The sequence below is a fragment of the Capra hircus genome, chromosome 10 (genome assembly GCF_001704415.2).
Source record: "Capra hircus breed San Clemente chromosome 10, ASM170441v1, whole genome shotgun sequence".
Taxonomy (NCBI): Eukaryota; Metazoa; Chordata; class Mammalia; order Artiodactyla; family Bovidae; genus Capra; species Capra hircus.
Genome location: NC_030817.1, coordinates 6,218,823 through 6,238,417, shown reverse-complemented (window position 1 = coordinate 6,238,417; position 19,595 = coordinate 6,218,823).

Sequence of the window (19,595 nt, the reverse complement as noted above, 5' to 3'; positions counted from 1 at the left end):
AGACCACACCGCTGTGTGTATTTCCATTTATGAGGCTTATAACCACAGGATTGTGCGATTATTAAATGCCTGTGTTGTGGTAGTGACTCTGCTGAGCATAAATGTCAATTAATGCCCATGGGACAGAAGATGAGTCAACTACCTACTGTCTTCAAGAACATGATGATTACTTTCTAGCTTCTCTAACTCAAAGGTTATTCTTAAAAGGAAGTCGAGGTTAGGTAAGAGATCAAAACCTTCATTTACTTAAAACTAAACACTTCAAGTGGTGGCCCTGGGATCCCTGGCATCAGAATTACCAAAGGTCTCTGTTAGATATTCACATTTCTATACTTAATCCTACCTTGATCTATTATTCAGGCTCCAGATTCTACATTAGTCAAGATTTGCCCCTGGGGCAAGGAGATTGTTCCATAGTCGTGTTTAAGGCAGATGTTGAAGGCAGCTCTAATAGAAATGATAGTTCGTCTAGTTATATCTACAAACTAGAATGATCAAAGCCAAGCTGGTGAAAGAAGTTAGAAATAATTAAAAAGTTAATCTCACTTACTGGAGACTAGTTGGATCGTCTTACCCAGTAGTCCAAGGGAATTAACACCTTTTAAGGGAAAGAGATACAGTAGCAGCAATACTTGTCTAGTTCTCATAAATGTTCATTGACAGCTTACTTTGGCAGATAGGTCAAAATTTTGAAAGTAATACTGAAATCTTGGCCTCTGTGCACCAGTGCCAAATCAAATCTTGGAAGTAGAGTTTTGAGTGAAATAGAAAAGAATAGCTATATAACTTTGCCAGGCAATGGAGACCTAGCAAGTTCCTGCCTCCAAAAACTAGGTGTCCCAATGCAGCAGGAGTTGATGAGGAGTTTTATGGCAATGGTTCAAGGGTAGGGTTGCTGTTAAGCTTAGGGTGTGCAAAGCTTTGTTATTGTTGTTCAGTCCCTCAGTCATGTCCAACTGTTTGCAGCCCCATGGACTGCAGCATGCCACTCTTCCCTGTCCTTCACCAGCTCCCAGAGCTTGCTCAAATTCAAGTCCACTGAGTCAGTGATGCAACCCAACCATCTAGTCCTCTACAGCCCCCTTCTTCTCCTGCCTTCATTTTTCCTAGCATCAGGGTCTTTTCTAATGAGTTGGTCTTGTATCAGGTGGCCAAATTATTGGAGCTTCAGCTTCAGCATCAATCCTTCCAATGAATAGTCAGGATTGATTTCCTTTAGGACTGACTGGTTTGATCTCCTTGCAGTCCAAGGGACTCTCAAAGTCTTCTCCAACACAATAGTTCAAAAGTGTAAATTCTTCATTACTCAGCCTTCTTTATGGTCTGACTCTCTCATCTATACATGACTACTGGAAAAACCACAGCTTTGCCTATATGGAACTTTACTGGCAAAGTAATGGCTCTGCTTTTTAATACACTGTCTAGGTTTGTCATAGCTTTTCTTCCAAGGAGAAAGCCTCTTTCAATGTCATCACTGCAGTCACCATCTGCAGTGATTTTGAAACCCAAGAAAATAAAGTCTATGACTGTTTCCATTGTTTCCTCATCTATTTGCCATGAAGCTATGGGACTAGATGCCATGATGATTTTTTTTTTTTTTTAATGTTGAGTTTTAAGTCAGCTTTTTCACTCTCCTCTTTCATCTTCTGAAGAGACTCTTTAGTTCCTCTTCACTTTCTGCCATAAGGGCGGTGTTATCTGGATATCTGAGGTTATTGATATTTCTCCTGGCAATCTTGATTCCAGTTTGTGCTTCTTCCAGTCCAGCATTTGGCTTGATGTACTCTGCAAATAAGTTAAATAAACAGGGTGACAATATACAGCCTTTACGTACTCCTTTCCCAATTTGGAACCAGTTTGTTGTTCCATGTCCAGTTCTAACTGTTGCTTCTTGACCTGCATACAGGTTTCTCAAGAGGCAGGTCAGGTGGCTTAAAACTCATTGGCTTATATCTCTTCTCTTTTCTAGTTAAGAACTATTTTGCTTTGCCCTTTGGAATTCAAGGAAGGTCATGGAGGCTGGAGTTTTTTCCCTAAAACAGGAAACGCAGACATAAAATCTTCCATGCCCAGGGTCCTATTGGGTTTTGAAGTGTCATTTGAGTCAGACTATAACCCAGATCAGCTTATCGCCAAGGGTTTGGCAGCTCTCTAGATTACCCAGAGCAGATGTGTGCCATGACCCTCAGGTAACCTGGTACACACAAGGTATTTGTCTCCATGTCCAGAAGATAGATACTAGGAACTAACTGTTTCTACCCCTATGATTTGCATATTCTGGAAAATAAATGTTATTTCTTTTTATTTTGTTCTCAACTGAATTTTGGGCCACATCCTTATTATTGCTGGCACGGTATTTGCTCAGTAAAACTTACCTTGTCTGTTAAATTTCCCAAAAGGCTTATGTTTTGAGAGGTGTCATTTGAACAGTGATGTTTTTCTTTTATTTTAAAATCAAACCTGTAAAAGAAACGTTCCTCAACTACTATAGTGAAGTGAAATTACTTCTCAAGCATCACCCAGGATACGTTTCTTAAAGACTGCGTATAGTTTGTGTTACATTTATTACCTAAGTAGGACATTTTATAAGAAATTTTTTGACTTAAATACACTTTTTATATATATTTTCAGATACCTAACTGCTTATTCTGGAGTATTAGCTCAAACTAGGTAGCATTAATGACAGTTTCAATTTTGCATATTAAATGCTTAGCAAATTGTGACACTGTAAGTATAAGAATATGCATAAAATGGCAAAATTTTACGACCCACGAGGTTGACAAAGGACCTGTTTCCGTCAATATAAGTTCTAATAAAGCAAAAGAGCAGTGACATGACCAGTTTCTTTTAGAAAGTGAGACAAGTTTTACTTTGAGTATCTTTAACTGCTTTTGTAAAACAGTTACTAAAAGAAAAACTTCCATGGATGATGAGTACTTTTATTTCTACTTTCAAAAAATGTTTGTTGACTTGACTTTGGGACTCCTTGAAGATCACTGGAAAGTGTTTACTGCTCACCAATAGGTTTTCTAAAAACTGTGACAGTGATTTCTAAATAACGGCATCTGGTATTACAGAGATCATAACGGTATACCCCAAACTCTTTTATCCCTTCTTGAACCTAATCCCTGAATTAATGAAGACTATTCACTTTTCACTTTCATGCATTGGAGAAAGAAATGGCAACCCACTCCAGTGTTCTTGCCTGGAGAATCCCAGGGATGGGGGAGCCTGGTGGGCTGCCGTCTCTGGGGTCACACAGAGTCAGACACGACTAAAGCAACTTAGCAGCAGCAGCAGCATGGTGGGTAAAGGAAAGAGATTTGCTTGAATGAGTACTATTGGGTCACTCCTATGAATTGAGTTCAGTAAGGGACTATAATCAAGATTCAAAAATTTCCATCTCTTTTTGAGAACATAAAAATAAGTTTTTCGGATGATGAGATTTTATATACATTCATGTAAATAAGATTGTCCTAAAAAGTAATTCTGTCATTTCTTCTTGACAGAAATCCACACTGAAGTAAAACATTCTGTCTGGGAAGCAGATCCTTGTCATTAACAGGTTTTGAAATTATGAAGCAGAAGGACCACGTTAAAAAATAGTGAGAATTGTCAGGAGTGCCGTTTTTCCTTATTGCCACTGAACTGGCTTTCCATGCAGAAAGTTTATAGTGGTCTTAACAATGACTCTCCAGAGAAATTACATACTAATTTTTTTATGAATCAGCACAGTAGGGCCATTATAAAAGTGGACGGAACTTTTTCTTTCTTCAAGAGTTTTCCCTCGGTGCACTGCTCCCAATTCAAAAAAAGAAGAGCAACCAACCACGAGAAAGTGAAGCATTTAAGTTTTTGCCCTAACATTTATTGTGTTCATCTTGTGTCATGATGTCTATACTTGAGAGACCTTAGGGTTCTAAGTTGCAGAACCTCTGTGCTGTCCACCTCCAGGATAGGAGCTGGCTCTCAGCATGTCTGGGGCCAGGTTTTCAAACACTGTTTTCTTTTCCAGGAACCCAGTAAGTGTTGCCTTGTTGAGTCATATGCCCTCCAGAAGGCTAATGCCCGCACGCTCACTCTGTCGTGGCTGATTCTGCAATCCTATAGACCGTAGCCCACTAGGTTCCTCTGTCCATGGAATTATCCAGGCAAGACTTCTGAAGTAGGTTGTCATTTCCTTTCCAGGGGATCTTCCCAACCCCAGAATCGAACCCATGTCCCCTTGTGGCCCCAGCACTGGCAGGCAGGTTCTTTACCACTGAGCCACCTGGGAAGCCCCCAGAAGGCAAAGAGGTCTCATAAAAGATTCTCCATTTTATTTAGCAGGTAAACCGTCTTCTTTCCTCAGCTAAGTCAATTGTAGTTCACTGGCAAAAGCTTTAGACCCAGGCTTGCATAGTCACACACACACACACACACACACACACACACACACACACACACCTGACTCACAAACATTTTTTTCTTTCTGACCATTGCTTTCTTGACTCTCAGTTTATTGTTGCTGTCAAAAAGAGATAAGCATGTGATTGTCAAGATTACTTCCTGAAAATGATCCCATTTCAGACTCATTAAATAAATTGACTTTGAAAAAATAGAAGGCGCAGTGAAAAGTATTTTTGTTTTTCCCTTCATCTAAACAGTGGTTTGCATTAGCAGAGCATTTAATAAAACTGGTTTGGTCACGGCTGTATGTGAGTTTTAAAAACTATATCTTTTATGTGATTGAATGACAAAGCCACTTTTGTATTACACTTCCTCCTGGAACTCAGACTCCTCATTATCATTACATCACAGGACAACCTCCTAACAAGTCTGCAATTTAATCAGAAACATGACAGCTTCCTCAGGAGCTCTGAGGGTCTGCTCTTTTCTTTTATATCTGATCGTAGCTGCAATTAGATGTTAGCCTATTTTAATTATTTTCAAGCATTTCCGTTATTGATGTATAGGTCTGACTCCATTAATAACACAAACAAAAATTAAGAACTTACTATGTTCCTAAAAAGAAAAACACTTATGAATCTAGTATTTTGAAGAATCTACTAGCTGAAGAGAGAGGAATGAGCTATAAGATATTTATTAACAGATCTAGAATATTAAGATTAAATAGATAAAAGAAGTATTTAACAAATGAACTATAAGGATTTTTTTTCTCTAAAAGCAATGCAATTTTGGAGATTTTATAAGTTTGTTGGGATCCACAGGGTCTAGGGGATTAAACTGAATTTTGAGATAGTAAGATTTGAATGCATGGAAACTAGGACATAAACCAATGCCTAAATAAATGAACCATATATTAGAGGCTGCTTGACCAGCATATGTAGGTTCCTCCTGCAAAGGAGGACTGCACAGGAGAGATGGGAAACCAGTTTGAATAAATACTATTGGTCCAGTTTCTCATGACTTGAGAAATGAGGCAAAGTACCTCAGATCAAGCCCCTCTGACAGTTGGGGGCTGCAGAAAGCAGCCGCCATGGCAGAGGAGCCCAGGGAGTGTATGGGGAGCAAAGCCTCTGAGAGACCAAGAAGGAGAGACAGCAGAAGCAGGCAAGACCTCTAGGCACTGCAGGTCTTACACGTGTGAAAAAGGAGGGGAGGAAAGCAGGGTTGGTTAGGAATGGCCGCTGCCTGCAGCGCATCTCTGGAGAAAGCCCCAGCCAGTCCGGCGGGACCTCTGGCACAACGCTTGCCCACAGAGGAGCGGGCCTTAGGCAGAAACGACTCACTCTGGTGCTGCCACAGGGCTCCCCCATGGTCCAGGAGAAGCCGGGCAGACCCTGGACGCACCCACAGCAGGACACTCTGCTGGCTCTTCTCCGCTACTGCACGTTCCCCTGTGAAGGGAAATCTGTGTATCCCACTCCCGTGGCAGATAGCAAGTTTAATCCCTTCCCTGGTGGCTCAGATGGTGAAGAATCTGCCTGCAGTACAGGAGACATGGGTTCAGTCCCTGGATCAGGAAGATCCCCCGGAGAAAGGAATGGCTACCCATTCCAGCATTCTTGCCCGGAAAATTGTATGGACAGAGGAGCCTGGTAGGCTACAGTCCATGGGGTCACAAAGAGTCAGACATGACTGAGCGACAGACACAGTGTATACACAGTGTGGGATTAAGAGGCCTCGGGCATGCTGGCTCCAACTTGCTTTCCCAGATCCTGACACACTAACTTCTTCCTTCACAAGTGGATGTTAAAACTCTCCTTGTTCTTACGGTTCTAGACAGGGTCTTTCATACATGACTACCAAAAGCCAACAAAAAATTCTGAAGAAGAAACATATGGACTAAACATTAAAAAAAAAAAAAGACTGATTATTGTTTAAGGATGGGAGAAGACAGTAAAATATGTAAGAATATTAGCTGGTGTGATAGTTAATACGTGTATCAAATTGGCTAAGCCACATCATTCAGATGCTTGGTCAAACATTACTCTGTGAGTTTCTGTGAGGATATTTTTGTATTGAATTAATAGTTAAATCAATGGACTTTAAGTAAAGCAGATTGCCTTCCATAATGTGGGTGGGACTCATTTAATCAGTTAAAGACTTTAATAGAACAAAAGACTGACCTCCCAGAGCAGGAGGGAATCCAGTGGATGGCCTCTGGATTGAAATGCATTATTGGTTCTTTCCTGGATGTCCAGCTTGGCAGCCTACCCTGAAGATTTTGAACTTGCCAGGCTCCATAATTACATGAGAAAATCCCTTAAAATGAATCTCCCTCTCAGTAGGATCTGTACACATTCCCTTTTTTTATGTTTCTCTGGAGAGCCCCAACTAATACATAGAGTGATAAGGAAGAAACATTGAAACTGGGAAGAGGTACAGAGGATGTGTGAGTTTTATTTATGTGCTGAGGGCAGAAAGGACCTCACTGTAAAGACAACAGTGATATAAAACTATAAAAGAGACATGATATAAAAGAGACACTGTCTTATCAGAGATAAGATCAGGTCCCCAAGGGCAAGGGCTGCCCAGACTTTTTCTACAAAAGACAAGATAGGAAATATTGTTGGTTTTGTGTAGTATAAAACATCCATAGATAAAACGAATGAGCATGACTTTCTTCCAATAAAACTTTATTGACTGCAAATAGGCAATGGATCGGATTGGACCTTCCGGGAAATCATTTGCAGAACTGGACTTCATGAATTGGTAGAGTGAGAGAAAACACAGTTCTAAAGGTCATTAGTCAAAGAAATGAAGAGGTATGAGACCAGGTTCTGAGGGGAAGAGACCAGTGAGCGAATTGGAAAATCAGGAGCAAGCGATGTTTGGAAGAGAGGTGAGGTGAAAACGACAGTCGCTCAGATGTGTCTGACTCTTTGTGTCCCCAAGGACTATATGGTCCATGGAACTCCCCAGGCCAGAACACTGGGATGGGTAGCCTTTCCCTTCTCCAGGGGATCTTCCCAACCCAGGGATCGAACCCTGGTCTTCTGCATGGCAGGCAGATTCTTTACCAACTGAGCCACCAGGGAAGAGAAGAGCATAGAGTATTTCAAAGAAAAGGGACTCATCACCTTTGCCAAAGGCAGTTGATAGGTCAAGTAAAATGAGAACTGACACCTCATCATTGGATTTAGCCACATGGCCAACACTGGCAGGATGATCCTAAAACCTAATGTGAAAATAATAAAGTGGCTGTCCAGGTCCCCTGTTCAAGGCTGACATAGGCATCTCCCAGCCACTGGGAATACCAGCTGCTCATGGCTTGCAGCTGCATATCTCACTGGGGGAGAGACACCTTCATCTCCTCATACCCAAAGTTAGGCCTCAGATTTTCTAGCCCCTTGTCTCAATTGAGAATCACTGTGAAGGTCCAGCTCAGCTTCAGAGGTTTCCCACAGGATGGGTTAAACCTCATTTTACCCACATGGAAAGTCAGCTTTCCTTTCTGCCTAACCCTGCCTTCCTTCTTCACTTTCTTGCAGTTGTATCCCCTGGAGGGCCCCCCTAGAACTTCCTGCATGGGACTGGGTGTTTCAGTAGCTACTTTTATGGAACACTATCTAAGACACGGGATTTGCCCATGGACCACCTGGGGTTTGTCTACTCTCCGAATATAATTATTAATGGCACTCTTTTCACTCTCAAATACGTCCCTGTTGGAGTGCTAAGCTGTGTGGTCGCCCTAGTCAAAGGTGACCTTCCTGAGAGCATCAAGGTGGCATAGTAGGGGAACCAGTCTGGGGAAGTGAGGGGATACGGGAGGGAGGAATCAGAGGAGAGGAAGTGTACATAGAGAGAGTAGCTAATTCTCTAAGAGAGTTTTCCTTTATGTGGAACAGAGCAAGTTGGAAGGAGAAGTGAAATCAAAGGAGGCATTCGATTGTAGAAAGGCTTCCCTGGTGGCTCAGTGGTAAAGAATCTTCCTGCCAGTGAAGATGTGGGTTTGATCCCTGGGTCTAGAAAATGTCCTGGAGAAAAAAATGGCAACCCACTCCAATATTCTTGCCTGGAGAATCCCGTGGACAGAGGAGCCTGGTGGGCTATAGTACATGGGGTCTCAAAAGAGCTGGATGTGACTTAGTGACTAAACAACAATAAGATGAGAGAACATATAGCACATGTAACATATATGCTACATGCATGTTAGCATATGTGTGAAGAGGGAGAAATAAGCATTGCAGACAGAGTGGACATTAGCAGAAGCTCTGACCCTGAATAAGCGGGTGTGAGGAGACCTAATCCACAAGTGGAGGCATTGACTCAAGTTAGGTTCACGGCCAGTTTGTCATTAAAACAGGGGGAGAGTGGTATATGGCACCAACACGGGGAGAAAGGCAGATGCAACTCTAAGAATATTGCTTGCACCTTTTTTATCAATAAGTCAAAAAAAAAAAATAAGATACTTATAGTATTCTTTAGAAGACTGTCTGCCATTTAGCCCTTGGCCTGATATTATGAAAGACAATAACCTACAGCCCAGATTACTGTACCCAGCAAGGATCTCATTCAAATACGAAGGAGAAATCAAAAGCTTTACAGACAAGCAAAAGCTGAGAGAATTCAGCACCACCAAACCAGATCTCCAACAAATTCTAAAGGATATTCTCTAGACAAGAAACACGAAAGGGTGTATAAACCTGAACCCAAAACAATAAAGTAAATGGTAACGGTATCATACTTATCAATAATTACCTTAAACGTAAATGGGTTGAATGCCCCAACCAAAAGACAAAGACTGGCCGAATGGATACAAAAACAAGACCCCTCTATATGCTGCTTGCAAGAGACCCACCTCAAAACAAGGGACACATACAGACTGAAAGTGAAGGGCTGGAAAAAGATATACCACGCAAACAGAGACCAAAAGAAAGCAGGAGTGGCAATACTCATATCCGATAAAATAGACTTTAAAACAAAGTCTGTGAAAAGAGACAAAGAAGGCCACTACATAATGATCAAAGGAACAATCCAAGAAGAAGATATAACAATTATAAATATATATGCACCCAATATAGGAGCACCGTAATATGTAAGACAAATGCTAACAAGTATGAAAGGGGAAATCAACAATAACACAATAATGGTGGGAGACTTTAATACCCCACTCACACCTATGGACAGATCAACTAAACAGAAAATTAACAAAGAAATGCAAACTTTAAATGATACATTAGGTCAGTTAGACCTAATTGATATCTATAGGACATTTCACCCCAAAACAATGAATTTCACCTTTTTTTAAAGTGCTCATGGAACCTTCTCCAGGTTAGATCACATCCTGGGCCATAAATCTAAACTCGATAAATTCAAAAAAATCGAAGTCATTCCAAGCATCTTTTCTGACCATAATGCATTAAGATTAGATCTCAATTACAGGAGAAAAACTATTAAAAATTCTAACATATGGAGGTTGAACAACACACTTCTGAATAACCAACAAATCACAGAAGAAATCAAAAAAGAAATCAAAATATGCATAGAAACTAATGAAAATGAAAACGCAACAACCCAAAACCTGTGGGACACTATAAAAGCAGTGCTAAGAGGAAAGTTCATAGCAATACAGGCATACCTCAAGAAACAAGAAAAAAGTCAAATAAATAACCTAACTCTACACCTAAAGCAACTAGAAAAGGGAGAAATGGAGAACCCCAGGGTTAGTAGAAGGAAAGAAATCTTAAAAATTAGAGCAGAAATAAATGCAAAAGAAACAAAAGAGACCATAGCAAAAATCAACAAAGCCAAAAGCTGGTTCTTTGAAACGATAAATAAAATTGACAGACCATTAGCCAGACTCATCAAGAAGCAAAGAGAGAAAAATCAAATCAATAAAATTAGAAATGAAAATGGAGAGATCACAACAGACAACACAGAAATACAAAGGATCATAAGAGACTACTATCAGCAGTTGTATGCCAATAAAATGGACAACGTGGAAGAAAATGGACAAATTCTTAGAAAAGTACAATTTTCCAAAACTGAACCAGGAAGAAATAGAAAATCTTAACAGACCCATCACAAGCACGGAAATTGAAACTGTAATCAGAAATCTTCCAGCAAACAAAAGCCCAGGTCCAGACGGCTTCACAGCTGAATTCTACCAAAAATTTCGAGAAGAGCTAACACCTATCCTACTCAAACTCTTCCAGAAAATTGCAGAGGAAGGTAAACTTCCAAACTCATTCTATGAGGCCACCATCACCCTAATACCAAAACCTGACAAAGATGTCACAAAAAAAGAAAACTACAGGCCAATATCACTGATGAACATAGATGCAAAAATCCTCAGCAAAATTCTAGCAATCAGAATCCAACAACACATTAAAAAGATCATACACCATGACCAAGTGGGCTTTATCCCAGGGATGCAAGGATTCTTCAATATCTGCAAATCAATCAATGTAATCCACCACATTAACAAATTGAAAAATAAAAACCATATGATTATCTCAATAGATGCAGAGAAGGCCTTTGACAAAATTCAACATCCATTATGATGTTTTTATCCATTATGATAAAAACTCTCCAGAAAGCAGGAATAGAAGGAACATACCTCAATATAATAAAAGCTATCTATGACAAACCCACAGCAAACATTATCCTCAATGGTGAAAAACTGAAAGCATTTCCCCTAAAGTCAGGAACAAGACAAGGGTGTCCACTTTCACTGCTACTATTCAACATAGTTCTGGAAGTTTTGGCCACAGCAATCAGGGCAGAAAAAGAAATAAAAGGAATCCAAATTGGAAAAGAAGAAGTAAAACTCTCACTGTTTGCAGATGACATGATCCTCTACATGGAAAACCCTAAAGACCCCACAAGAAAATTACTAGAGCTAATCAATGAATATAGTAAAGCTGCAGGATATAAAATCAACACACAGAAATCCCTTGCATTCCTATACACGAATAATGAGAAAGTAGAAAAGAAATTAAGGAAACAATTCCATTCACCATTGCAACGAAAAGAATAAAATACTTAGGAATATATCTACCTAAAGAAACTAAAGACCTATATATAGAAAACTATAAAACACTGATGAAAGAAATCAAAGAGGACACTAATAGATGGAGAAATATACCATGTTCATGGATCGGAAGAATCAATATAGTGAAAATGAGTATACTACCCAAAGCAATTTACAAATTCAATGCAATCCCTATCAAGCTACCAGCCATATTTTTCACAGAACTAGAACAAATAATTTCAAGATTTGTATGGAAATACAAAAAACCTTGAATAGCCAAAGAAATCTTGAGAAAGAAGAATGGAACTGGAGGAATCAACTTGCCTGACTTCAGGCTCTACTACAAAGCCACAGTCATCAAGACAGTATGGTACTGGCACAAAGACAGACATATAGATCAATGGAACAAAACAGAAAGCCCAGAGATAAATCCACACACATATGGATGCCTTATCTTTGACAAAGGAGGCAAGAATATACAATGGAGTAAAGACAATCTCTTTAACAAGTGGTGCTGGGAAAACTGGTCAACCACTTGTAAAAGAATGAAACTAGATCACTTTCTAACACCCCACACAAAAATAAACTCAAAACGGATTAAAGATCTAAATGTAAGACCAGAAACTATAAAACTCCTAGAGGAGAACATAGGCAAAACACTCTCAGACATAAATCACAGCAGGATCCTCTATGATCCACCTCCCAGAATTCTGGAAATAAAAGCAAAAATAAACAAATGGGATCTAATTAAAATTAAAAGCTTCTGCACAACAAAGGAAAATATAAGCAAGGTGAAACGACAGCCTTCTGAATGGGAGAAAATAATAGCAAATGAAGCAACTGACAAACAACTAATCTCAAAAATATACAAGCAACTTATGCAGCTCAATTCCAGAAAAATAAACGACCCAATCAAAAAACGGGCCAAAGAACTAGATAGACATTTCTCCAAAGAAGACATACGGATGGCTAACAAACACATGAAAAGATGCTCAACATCACTCATTATTAGAGAAATGAAAATCAAAACCACAATGAGGTACCACTTCACACCAGTCAGAATGTCTGCGATCCAAAAATCTGCAAGCAATAAATGCTGGAGAGGGTGTGGAGAAAAGGGAACCCTCCTACACTGTTGGTGGGAATGCAAACTAGTACAGCCACTATGGAGAACAGTGTGGAGATTCCTTAAAAAATTGCAAATAGAACTACCTTATGACCCAGAAATCCCACTGCTGGGCATACACACTGAGGAAACCAGAATTGAAAGAGACACGTGTACCCCAATGTTCATTGCAGCACTGTTTATAATAGCCAGGACATGGAAACAACCTGGATGTCCATCAGCAGATGAATGAATAAGAAAGCTGTGGTACATATACACAATGGAGTATTACTCTGCCGTTAAAAAGAATTCATTTGAATCAGTTCTGATGAGATGGATGAAACTGGAGCCGATTATACAGAGTGAAGTAAGCCAGAAAGAAAAACACCAATATAGTACACTAACACATATATATGGAATTTAGAAAGATGGCAATGACGACCCTGTATGCAAGACAGCAAAAAAGACACAGATGTGTATAACGGACTTTTGGACTCAGAGGGAGAGGGAGAGGGTGGGATGATTTGGGAGAATGGCATTCTAACATGTATACTATCATGTAAGAATTGAATCGCCAGTCTATGTCTGACGCAGGGTGCAGCATGCTTGGGGCTGGTGCATGGGGATAACCCAGAGAGATGTTATGGGGAGGGAGGTGGGAGGGGGGTTCATGTTTGGGAACGCATGTAAGAATTAAAGATTTTAAAATTTAAAAAATAAAAAACTAAAAAAAAAAAAAAGACAAACTTAAAAAAAAAGAATTCTTTAATACCTTTAATAGAAAAAAAAAGAAAGAAAGAAAACTAAGTTCTTATTCTCAAAAGTGGTTCTATATCAGTTTAACTTGTTTTCTTTGTTTTTGTTTTAGCAGTAAGATACTTTTGTAAAATAAATAAATAAATAAAGTATACACATCCTTTACTCTTGAATAACCCTTCACTCTGGTTGGTCTCATTTCTTGAATTTCCTTTAGACAAGGGAAGGAAATAAACTTAATATCAAGTGCTTTGGAATCAGCCATTTCTTGAAATGAACCTAAATCTGATTTCTCAGTCTTAGTAGCCCTATTCATAAAAAAAAAAATCATTGGTTCTTATAAATTTTTAGTGAGATTAACTTATGAAAATGTCTTAGCCCAATGTCTAACACACAGTGAGCACACTGGTAAAATGTGTCCAAAGTCAGTAAAAAGCCTGCGGTGTTTCTTCCACTAAAAGTACATCAAATATTACAACCTCAGAACATACTCAGTCTATCCCACCATCATTCCCACAAAGAGGTGCCTTTCCTAACTGGTAGGCAGAATAGTGCCAACACACCCCAACTCCTCAAAGGGCCCACATCCTAATCCATGAAATGAACGTGTGGCTATGTTACAGTATATGGCAAAAGGGGAATTAAGCAGATGGAATTAAGGTTGCTAATCAGCTGACCCTACAAGAAAATACTCCTGGATTATCTGAGTGGGGGCAAAACCATCAAGTAGATTCTTAAAAGTATAGAAGATGAATGAAGAAAAAAGAGAACTGGAGAAGTGAAATTGTGAGAAAGACTTGACCAGACCTTGCTGGCTTTAAGGATGCAGGAAGGGTGCCATGAGCCAAAGGAAGTAGGCAGCCTCTAGAAAGTTTAAAGGCAAGTGAAAGCACTCTTCCTCTGAGCTTCCAGATGAGAACAGAGCTCTGTCGACACTTGATTTTGCCTACACAAGGGTATGCTGGACTTGTGACCTTGGAACTACAGAATGATTAGGTATTATTTAAAGCTACTACATTTGTGGGGATTTTGTTACAGTGTGTGCATGTGTGCACAGCCGCCCAATCATGTCTGACTCTTTGCAACCTCATGGACTCTAGCGCTCCAGGCTCTTCTGCCCATGTGATTATCCAGGCAAGAATAGCAGAGTGTTTTGCCATTTCCTCCTCCAAGAATCCAACCTGAGCTCCCAAGCCTCCTTTACCACTGAGCCACCTGGAAACTAATACCCTGATTTTCCTATTTCTGCTCAGTGAACCTCTAGACTGCAAGGAGTACGAGAGATCAACAAGGAGAGCATACTCTTATCTCTCATTGTTCTCTCTTATCTAGTGAGGTGTTTTTAACTTTTTTGTTTTCTATTAGAGTATAGCTAATTTACAACATTGTGATAGCTTCAGGCATACAGCAGAGGAGTTCAGACATACATATACCTGTATCCATTGTCCCTCAAACTCCCCTCCCATCTAGACTGTGATATAATACTGAGAAGAGTTCCTGTGCTATACAGTACGTCCTTGTTGGTTACCCGTTTTAAATAAAGCAGTGTGTACATGTCAATCTCTGGAGAAGGCAATGGCAACCTACTCCAGTGTTCTTGCCTGGAGAATCCCATGGACAGAAGAGCCTGACAGGCTGCAGTCCACAGCATCACAAGAGTTGGACACGACTTAGCGACTAAACCACCACCACCACATGTCAGTCTTAGAAGAACAGTTAGGGAGCTTAAGATCTAGGGAGTTTCTTAAGTATAACATTCTATTACCTACCAAAGGAAGACCCAAGATCTCTTGGCTGGTACTCACAGCTCTCAAGATTCTTCATTATTTTTCCTGATGTTATATCTGCCTGAAATTTCTTTTCCCTTCCTCTCCTCCACTCACCCATCTGTCTCTCTTTAAATTTGCATATTAAAACCCAGCTCTTATGTGAAGCTCTTCTGAATTTCTCCATCTTCACCCTCACTTCTAATATAAATATACCTACTCCTATGGCACATTCCCACTAGGATAATAACCGCTCGCTCAACAAGCTTTGGATGAATGAATGCTAAATTTGCTTGAAAACGTTTTAAAGTTGTGTTTCCAAATCTTTCAAACTAGATGTTACAAGCCCCAAGATCTTCTGATACCAGCCGTGCATGACAGTCAATATGACTGTTCATGGGCATCTCTAGCTTGGAATTGATCTGAAGATCTTATAAGACAAGGGGCTGCTCAGCATCATCTGTTCTGCAGGTGCTTACATTCAATAAGTTACTTTAAAGGCTTAAATATTATTCAGTTTAATAGACTCACAAATAAAAAAACTAATACGGCATAAAGAAAGGCAGTATAATAACATCCCTGAAATAAAATTCAAGATTAAATTCCAGAAGAATGAGAGTGGCAGCGGTGCTGGTGTGAGTGGCTGAGACAATGAACTAGATCGCTAAACACTAAAGTAAGCAAAATGTTGGGATTAATCTCTGCGGAGGCCCGTTTCGTCACGGTAGCAACTAAAATGACTTTCCTTCCCGCCCCTATTAGTAACACTATACCTCCCAGGATTGCTTAATAGAAATTCAATTATCATGACTGGGTTTGGATTTGTGGACATTTCCTCTTGCTGCTGCTAATAAACTGGGATGTTAATTTGTGTACTTCAATACATTTCGCTTAAGCATGAGATGATGTAGAATTTCCTGGATTTGGACATCTGAGAGGAGGCATAATTCAGAGTAAATCGAATCACAGGACAGTTTAAAAGATTGGCTAGGTTTACTGTTTAGGGGGCTGAGATTACGCCGCTAATGGCAGATGCCTTGCTGGGTATTTGTCACGCCCCTTTGCTCAGGGCACTGGCCCACCTACCTTGTTATAGGACTGGGAAGAGGCAGCAGTTATCCATCATTTCCCTAATTAGCTGATAATTAGAAAAGCCATAGGACAAATACATTGTTTCATTCCAGGAGCAAATAGCAGAGACTTTAGACAAAAATGCAACCAAGAAACGCCTTTTCTTCTTCATCAGGGCTTGTCTTCTGGAATTCCCTTTCATTTAACATTTCTGTATTTGGGTGCAGTATCCTAGCAGGGCTCATTAGTAAATGAACAGTAGAGCTCAGCCTCTCCTCAGTCAAACCTTTCCCTAATAAATGTAGCCAACTTATTTTTCAAGTCATAAGTATCATAACTTGTCATCATCATCATTGCTATCATTGTGATTTACAGACTACTTACTATAAGCCAGGAACTCTTCTTAAAGTTAGCTCATCTCTAAATGATTTATACTGACAAGAAGTAGATATTGAACTGTAAGGAGGACCATCTTAGAGCAAACCAGGTGGGTGACAGACTCAGAGACAAGGTACCCAAGTTAGATCCTGGTTTTACCTTTCACTGCCAGTTTAAACTGGGACTAACTGAAGTGCTCAGTGACCCAGGTTTCTCAGCTGTACAATGCAAGGAGGAATGGAGATTAAATCATAGGCTTCCTGTAAGATTAAAAGAAGAATTCAGTATCTAGAGTATTTTGCACGTATATATTAAGAGCTAAATAATTTTCTAATTCTTATGAATGGTGAAAAATCTTATTCATTTTTGTGTCTCTAAAACTTAACAGATTCTTTATATTATGAGAGGTACTCAACAATTTTTAATGGAAGGAAAGAATAACTTGTAAATGCTCCATCACATGTCAGTTGATTAGTATGTTAGCCTGACTAATGGCCCTCTAAAAATGTCCACATCCTAATTCTTGGAACCTGTGAATATGCCACTTACTTGGCAAAATGAACTTTGTAGATATGAGTAAGTTAAGAAAATTTTCATGAGAGTGTCTTGGATTATTTTGTTCAACTCAGAGTAATCACAAGGGCCTTTATAAGAGGGAGGCAGGATCATAGAGAAGAGAGACTTGACGTCAGAATCAGAGGAGAGGTTGGAATGATAAGCTTGGGAGATGAAGGCCTCCACAAACAAAGGAACACGGGCAACCCCAGAGGCTGGAAAAAGGCAAGAAAAATGGATTATCTCCCAGAAATTCTAGAAAGAATGAAGTCCTCAGTTAAGTTCAACCCCTCAGTCGTGTCCGACTCTCTGCAGTTGCATGGACTGCAACAGACCTGGCCTCCTTGTCCATCACCAACTTCTGGAGTTTACTGAAACTCATGTCCATTGAGTCGGTGATGCCATCCAACCATCTCATCCTCTGTCGTCCCCTTCTGTCCCACCTTCAGTCTTTCCCAGCATCAGGGCCTTTTCAAATGAGTCACTTCTTTCCATCAGGTGGCAAAGATATTGGAGTTTCAGCTTCAGCAACAGTACTTCCAAAGAATATTCAGGACTGATTTCTTTAGGATGGACTGATTGGATTTCCTTGCAGTCCAAGGGACTCTCAAGAGTCTTCTCCAACACCACAGTTCAAAAGCATCAATTTTTCAGAGCTCAGCCTTCTTTATAGTCCAACTCTCACATCCATGCATGACCACTGGAAAAACCATAGCCTTGCTTACTCCTTGGGAGGAAAGTTATGACCAACTTATATAGCATATTAAAAAGCAGAGACATTACTTTGCCACAAAGGTCCATCTAGTCAAGGCTATGGTTTTTCCAGTAGGCATGTATGGATGTGAGAGTTGGACTGTGAAGAAGGCTGAGCACTGAAGAATTGATGCTTTTGAACTGTGGTGTTGGAGAAGACTCTTGAGAGTCCCTTGGACTGCAAGGAGATCCAACCAATCCATTCTAGAGATCAGTCGTGGGTGTTCTTTGGAAGCCATGATGCTAAAGCTGGAGCTCCAGTATTTTGGCCACCTCATGCCCCAAAAAGTTAACTCATTGGAAAAGACTCTGATGCTAGAAGGGATTGGGGGCAGGAGGAGAAGGGGGCGACAGAGGATGAGATGGTTGGATGGCATCACTGACACAATGGACGTGAGTCTCAGTGAACTCTGGGAGTTGGTGATGGAAGGGAGGCCTGGCGTGCTGCAATTCATGGGGTTGCAAATTGTTGGACATGACTGAGTGACTAAACTGAATTTAACTGAATAGATGGACCTTTTTGGCAAAGTAATGTCTCTGCTTTTTAATATGCTGTGCAGGTTGGTCATAGCTTTTCTTCCAAGGAGCAAGTGTCTAATTTCACAGCTGCAGTCACCATCTGCAGTGATTTCAGAGCCCCTCCCCAAATAAAGTCAGTCACTGTTTCCATGGTTTCCTCATCTATTTGCCATGAAGTGATGGGACCAGATGCCATGATCTTCATTTTCTGAACATTGAGCTTTAAGCCAACATTTTCCCTCTCCTCTTTCACTTTCATCAAAGGCTCTTTAGTTCTTCTTCACTTTCTGCCATAAGGGTGGTGTCATCTGCTTATCTGAGGTTATTTATATTTCTCCCAGCAATCTTGATTCCAGCTTGTGCTTCATCCAGCCCAGCGTTTCTCATGATGTACTCTGCATATAATTTAAATAAGCAGGGTGACAATATACAGCCTTTATGGACTCCTTTCCCTATTTAGAACCAGTCAGTTGTTCTATGTCCTAATTGTTGCTTCCTGACCTGCATATAGATTTCTCAAGAGGCAAGTCAGGTGGTCTGGTATTCCCATCTCTTGAAGAATTTTCCAGAGTTTGTTGTGGTTCACACAGTCGAAGGCTTTGGCACAATCAATAAAGCAGAAATAGATATTTTTCTGGAATTCTCTCATTTTTTCAATGATCCAGCAGATGTTGGAAGTTTGATCTCTGGTTCCTCTACATTTTCTAAATCAAGCTTGAACATCTGGAAGTTCATGGTTCACATACTGTTAAAGCCTGTCTTGGAGAATTTTTTAGCATTACTTTTCTAGTGTAAGATGAGTGCAATTGTATGGTAGTTTGAGCGTTCTTTGGCATTGCCTTTCTTTGGGATTGGAATGAAAACTGACCTTTTCCAGTCCTGTGGCCACTGCTGGGTTTTTCAAATTTGCTGGCATATTGAATGCAGCACTTTCACAGCATCATCTTTTAGGATTTGAAATAGCTCTGCTGGAATTCCCTCACTTCCACTAGCTTTGTTCATAATGATGCTTCCTAAGGCCCTCTTGACTTTGCATTCTATGATGTCTGACTCTAGGTTGGTGATCACACCATCATGATTATCTGGGTCATGAAGATCTTTGTATAGTTCTTCCGTGTATTCTTGCCACCTCTTGTTAATATCTTCTGCTTCTGTTAGGTCCATACCATTTCTGTACTTTATTGTGCCCACCTTTGTATGAAATGTTCCCTTGGTATCTCTAATTTTCTTGAAGAGGGCTCTAGTCTTTCCCATTCTATTGTTTTCCTCT